General features: G+C 45.5%; 1 pseudogene; it reads right to left on the bottom strand.

Annotated features, from left to right (window-relative positions):
- Positions 1-2,590: 2,590 nt before the first annotated feature.
- On the bottom strand, positions 2,591-3,858 carry LOC147415841 (endogenous retrovirus group K member 5 Gag polyprotein-like; annotated as a pseudogene).
- Positions 3,859-6,879: the final 3,021 nt, after the last annotated feature.

Genomic DNA, 6,879 nt, shown 5'->3' with positions numbered 1-6,879 from the left:
TGATTTTGATGAATTGCTGATGAAATGCAGAAAGGCTGCAAACAACCTGCCTGATTTTCTGCCTGCTCACCTATGGGGCTGCCAGAGTCCAAGGACACTCTGGAAAAGCAAAGAGCACCTCAGGCATGCATCTTTGGAGACAAGTGAGTGTTCTGTGGTCGCGCAAGGACGGACCCTGCATACCAACCAATATGGTTTCAAGCAAAAGCCCTTTATTGAACGTTTGGCTGTGTCTTATATACTGTTTTAGTTCCGTACATGTGATCATGCATTTTCAGATTGGCTATCTCGCTTTGTCCACCCGCCCAGCATGCAGTCACCTTACTTATGCGATTGGTTACAAGTTCTATGTGACAGTGTCTGTTAGTACCTACTATTCACCCCTTATTTCCTCTATGTCCATATTAGGTATGCTCTCTCTCTGCTAGATAGTCTCCTACAATTCCCCCTTCTTTTGTTTGTAAAGCAAATATAGAAGCTACAGCACGCTCGAGCGCTTTTCCTACACAGCTTAAAATCACAGGTATTAATGATAATATAAAAAGTACAACTATCAATAAAACAAGCCCTTGCACCAGTAACCCTTTAAGCCAACCCGGAAGATTTATTCCCCATTTGCCCCATATTTCGTCCCACCATGTTGATTGTCCACTGTTTCACAGATATGCACTTGGAACAGTTCCCAGTTGCTTCATCCGTCTTCGGCCGGGCCCCTCGTAGGGTTACGGAACCACGGATCGGGACTCCACACTTGCTTCACAGTAACACTGCGTCTCACTCACACATTCAAACACAGATAACCAGTTGTTACACTATCACACAAGGAGCTCCTTTACACCATTCACACAAAGGACATAAGAGGACACTTGCAACTATGATTACTACAATAGCAACTATAGCATTAAACAGACTAAAATCCAGTATCATACATGTATCAGACAAGTTCCAATTCACGTAGTCAAATATCAATGCCAGTGATCAAAGCACATGTTAACATCAATGTCGACCCGGTTCACAGTGCGAGCACTGAGCAAATTACAGAACCAGACCAGAGTACGTTCCAGATCAAATGCTATGCATTATCTTGCCAGACGTACAGTGTCCATCGTAGGACATCTCCTACATTTTATGGACACCTTCCAGAGGGTATACCTGAACCAGAACCAGAAAGAATACCTTTTTCCGTAGATGGACCTTGTCTGCCCCTGCAGTGAGCCAGATGAATCAGGGAGTCCCTCCGAGAAAAGGTCCTGGGGCGTGCCTAGGGAGTCCCCGTCCTCAGCGGCTTCTGCAGCCGGACAGAGATTGTCGCATCTGGGTTGTCAACTGAATCTGAGAAAACTCACTAACAACTCAGTGTTATTAAGCAGGTATTCTTTATTGCGGCACCGGGCAGCACGGGGGATAGCTCCTTCCATACATGCGCCAACCAGACAAGTACGCCTGGGATTAATCTGATGAATGGCTGAGCTACCAACTACTCCTAAAATGCTCCATATTACAAACTTTAAGATCCTCATCTTTGATAGACCTGTTGTTGCTTCTCGCATTTTCATTGTTTTCCCTTCTGTTTCTGCTCCTGCCTATGCTTCCAAACAAGCCATCTTTCCTTTTTTACCTTTTCCCACTGTCAAGGCCACACCGACCATAATACCGGAACCTTGATATGACTTCCACGCTCTACCCCACACAGCCCACATGCAACTAATACCCAAGGTCAACACTGTCCTTTATGTTCGGGGCCTGTAGATGGCTTCGTCAATGGCGACCAACGGTGTTGAACCGCCAGGGTCGTCTTCTGAATTTGATTCCTTCTCCATGCGATTCTTCCACATGGGCGAGCTTTTCATCTGACAGCGGCCATTAATCAATCCAGACTGGCTCTTAAAACACTCATGATAATTTCAGGATTGGTCACCCCTCAACGGCCGCCCCACAAACCCCTCATTTGACATTTGAATGCCCCATTGCGACAACACATCATGCCCAATTAACCATATTGAAGTGTTCATAATGTAAGGGCAAACCTTAGCCCTGTTTGAGGGTTCCTCCTCAGGCCATACCATTACAAATTCATCACTGATGAGAGTCAGCTGTGCTCCACCCACTCCCATTATTAGTGTATTCAAACTGGCCAGGGGCCAATTATGGGGCCATGCCAACCCAGGAACAATGGTTACATCTGCCCCGGTATCCAGTAAAGCCGCATTACAGTACATGGTGTTTCCATCTGGCCCCTTAAATGTTACCGCTTTTACAGGCCTCTTTTCGGTAACTGCCATGGTCAAACATACCTGAGGAGATCCTGTCGAACCAAATGCTCCATCCCCTCTAGTGTCCACTCCTGGGTGAGGCACACAAGCGCGGAAAGGCACAAGTTGCACTAGTCTCGTCTGCTCAGGAATGTGAACTGGAGGTTGTATCGCCTGTACCATGATTCCTATATTTCCGGTATAGTCTGCATCGATTACACCGGGGATTACTAAGATACCTTGCCTGGAAGTAGAAGATCGTCCCAATAACAAAGCACTCAATCCATTACCTAATGGCCCATTAGCTGTGGACGGAACTACACGAACTTGTTTGTCTTCTATGGCGATTGAGACGGCAGTGACCATGTCCACTCCAGCACTTCCGACCGTTGCGGATCACATACCGGCCAGGCAGCCTGCCCTTGAGAGGGTATTGGTGTCACCACGCTCCCTCTCCCTGCGCTTGTTTTCCAGTTTCCTGCCCCCAAAGCTCGCGGGGCAAGGGGGGTCCTGTCCCTTCTAAAATGCGACTGACATTCATTCTCCCTATGCCCAAGTCTTTGACAACGATGACATGCCCCAGCAAGGCCTGTACCTGCCGATGGTCCCCTGTTGTTGCTGCTAATTGTTGGTTCCTTTTTCTCTTTGTTATTGGGACACCCTTGCCTAAAATGACCTCTTTGTCCACAAAGAAAGCAATTTTGTGACCTCGGTCCCTTAGTCCCTTTTTCTTTCGGTATAAACTCTTTGAGAGCAACGGCCAATGCTTGCGCCTCGGCCTTGGCATGCACCGTTGCTCTTTCTTCCTCTTCTACCAATGAAGCCTTAGAGCAGGCTTCTATCATGTCTATTAATGTAGCGGTTTTGGGAAGGGCCGCAATTAACTTTCGACATGTGCGATTTGCATTGTGGGTTGCCAATTCCATGCCAAGTGTAGCCTTCACGTTTGCAGTTAGCCCGGGCACCACATCTAATGCTGCCCTCAAGCAATCCAAAAATTCTACAAATGACTCCTGATCCCCCTGTTTAACAGTTGTTTATGGTGGCCATGGTTTTCCCATTTGTGGGACTTGTTTTATCACGGCCGTGGCCAGAGCTTGTGACTGTTGCAAAATGGCAGGGTCAAGTTGTGCCTGTATCTTGGGGTCAGCAAATGGACCCTTTCCTAACAGCATATCCTTTGTGGCCGCAAACAAGGGGTCATTTGGATTGCGGTCAAGATTTCGTAATATTGCGAGATCGACTCAAGACTCCCAATCTGCCTGCCTGCCTGCCACAACAACCGTTGCGTAGGGGTTAAGAGCATTTCAGTCAGCTTAATACAGTCAAATGGTGTCAATAACTGGCCCAAAAATATAGAATCCACTATGGCTTGTACACACGGATTTTGCAAACCCCACTGTTGAATTGACTTTTGTGCCTCGCGAACGAGTTTCCAATCTAATGGAGCCCACTGCCGATGTTGAGGGTGAGCAGGATCCGGCGTGATCACCGGGAAAGCATTAGGAACAAACTGGCCCTCAATTATGGCTTCTCTTATTATCCCTTGCCATTTCTGAGCAGGATTATGGTTCGGGAGGGCCACTCCTGCTTTCCGTCCGTCCATCCGTGTCCCCCCCCCCGCAACCCTCTGGCTGCTCTTTCCCAGGCGGATCGGTTAAGCGTCACATTCCTGAGAACTTAGATGTTTCTAAATCTAAGGGTTTGCTTGTCGCTCCCCCCGCACCTCCCGCTCCCCCCACTAATTGTTGCACAATCTGCATTATATGCTTTAGTTGCTCCTTCTGCCGTAATAACTCCTCTTGTAGCTCATGGTTAGTAGGAGAAGCAGGAGAAGACTATTCACGCTCCTCTCGTATCGGTTGTGGCTTAAACTCCTCAGGCTCTGTTTCCATTGGTGCATTCTCCACGGTGTAGTCATCTGGCAGCGGCGCGAACGGTAAAGGCGGTGCAGTAGGAATTATTTCATAATCCTCCCCCCCCCCAAAAATCGTCAGGCATCCACAGGATACGCTCGCAACTTGTTAGGAGCCTCGGCTTCTGGGGTCAAAGCCTGCTGCGCCGAAAGCACTACTCATTTTTCTGTTAATATCCTTCAAAACGGTATTAGTCTGCCTCCAGATGGGAGCGAGACTAGCTACTTCCTTCGAGCCAGCACTGACCGAGTCCCACAAGTTCCGACCCATATCGGCCCATATTCCGGATTCAAAGACGTTGTTCGGGGTTTTGAAAAATCCCCGTCTTTGTCCCCCATGCAACAATTTAGTCACAGTTTGTTTATTAATCTTCACATCTCTCTTAGAGAGTATGAATAGTAGTATTTCCCAAACTTTTTCTTCCTCTTTACTTAGAGGGATTCCCATTCCTCCCGATCACCCACCTGCAATTTCCCAGGTGATTCGTGTGCACACTTCCCGCCTCTCGGACGCCCAGAGAAGTTCATCTTCTCCCCCCTGACCGGCCCCTTGCCTGCCTCCGATGTGCGATCAAGCCTCCTTAATCGTTATCACATGGGGGTTACCAAATGTGGTCACGCAAGGACGACCCTACATACCAACCAATATGGTTTCAAGCAAAAGCCCTTTATTGAACGTTTGGCTGCGTCTTATATACTGTTTTAGTTCCATACATGTGATCATGCTTTTTCAGATTGGCTATCTCGCTTTGTCCACCCGCCCAGCATGCAGTCACCTTACTTATGCGATTGGTTACAAGTTCTATGCGACAGTGTCTGTTAGTACCTACTGTTCACCCCTTATTTCCTCTATGTCCATATTAGGTATGCTCTCTCTGCTAGATAGTCTCCTACAGTGTTCGGTACTTAAGAAGACATGGATTTAAAACAAAAAAAAAAATTAAAAAAAACCAAACAAAAAACACACACATCAATTCCTCCTAAACAAAACTAAGTGGAATATATTATAAGAATAGCCAGCTATATCACACACAACTATCAGTTTTGTATGCAGCTAGAACTACAAGAAGAGATTTCACAAAACTAAAATGCCACTGAATTAGAGCAGTTAGGTAATATGCTAGAAGTAGCAGCTCTGTGCTTTGTGAAAAGTCCTCTGAGATGTCTATAGTGGATAACCAAATTTCCTTTTATGTGACCAAACAGTATCAAGTATGCATACAGTACTCATTTAAGAAATTATCATTGATAAAATATCCCACCTCCCCTCATAAGCACAACCCTGCTCTAAATATTCCTGTAGGGTTCTAGGTACTCAAAGTTACGCACATACAGAGCTGGATGTTTCATCCAGAGACCACCCACTCCATAAAGCACAAGCCAAGACAAAATTGCCATATAGTAAAAGTGTCCATTCTAAATTGGTACTATTTTTCCATAGGAAACTTTGAGAAAAAAAACTTGGTACTATAATTTTAATTATTTATTTTGACTCTGTTCAATGTGTGAGAGCTGACAAAACTTGTAGCAAATAGTGACGGCAGGTAATTGCTACACAGATATGTACTCATAGTAAAATACACATCTCTACGCAGTACTCAGAGTATAGTAGTCTTCCAATCCATCATATATTTGCTGGGAAATACACTTTAAACTCATCGTGCCTCCTGACTATAAGTAGAAGGCCGGTTGCTGAGAAGACATCATGGGAGTGTTCTGCATCTAACTAGTGCCAGATGTGTGACCCAGCAATCAGCTAGCAGCTTCCTTTGCGTGACTGATTCCATACTCAGACCTTGCGCTCTCTCCGACCTACAGCGAGCAGTAAAAGTCAATGTGGAGGCAGGCCCAGCTGCAGCACTGAAAAGCTGTCGAGAAGCTCAGTTTTCATTTCATCATTCAGGATCTAAAAATACAACTCAAAAGAGAATATTTCTTCGTCAGTGTGCTTCCGCTGACACAGCTTAGAGGTGGTCAAAATTAAAATCAGATGAGCAAAAATAGAAATAATCACAGCATGGCCAAGCTAGCCAGTTCAAGTGCAAAATAGAACTAAATACTCAAAAGATGAAAAAGGCAATCTAGCCCATGCGAAACCACTTCCTTTCAGTGCCAGCCTTTCTGCTGTTCTACAGTTTTTATTTACCAATCTAGCTAAAATGTACCAAATGCCAAATTCACTATTTCCCAAAACATTTTATATAAACTGAACTACTAGTTAACAGAAAATTTGCTTTCTAATTTCATTCTACTTTTCCTACCTGTTTCCATATTTGTTATATTCAAAATACCTTCATTAAGTCTGCACCTAAGCAGCTATCAAGTCACCATCCTTTACCGCTAGCCTGTCCATAATTTCACCTTTAATTACATTTATCTACATTTAGCCTGTACCCAGGGCTAAACTGTAACAGTCGTTCTGTCACCCATCAATCCCTCACCAGCCAGGGAGGGGAATTGAAAAAGGAGAGCAAACCCATGGGTGGAAGTGAAAACAGATTTAATGAAACATCACCAATACCAATAGAGACACACAGAGTTTTGCTCACCCAAATGAACACACAGCCCTCACAATCAACACAAGAGCAGTCCTCTGGAGCAGGGAGAAGCTAGAGGAAGAGCAGAAGGAACCCCAGCAGAAACCCCACAGGAGCTCCCCTTCCCCAGCAAACCTTCCCCCTTTATAATGACCAGTCATTACAGGACGGGCTA

This window comes from Leptosomus discolor, chromosome 3 (assembly GCF_034619465.1).
Source record: "Leptosomus discolor isolate bLepDis1 chromosome 3, bLepDis1.hap2, whole genome shotgun sequence".
In the NCBI taxonomy this organism is placed as follows: Eukaryota; Metazoa; Chordata; class Aves; order Leptosomiformes; family Leptosomidae; genus Leptosomus; species Leptosomus discolor.
Note: the sequence above shows the minus strand (reverse complement) of the source record. Positions and strands in the feature narration are given on the sequence as shown.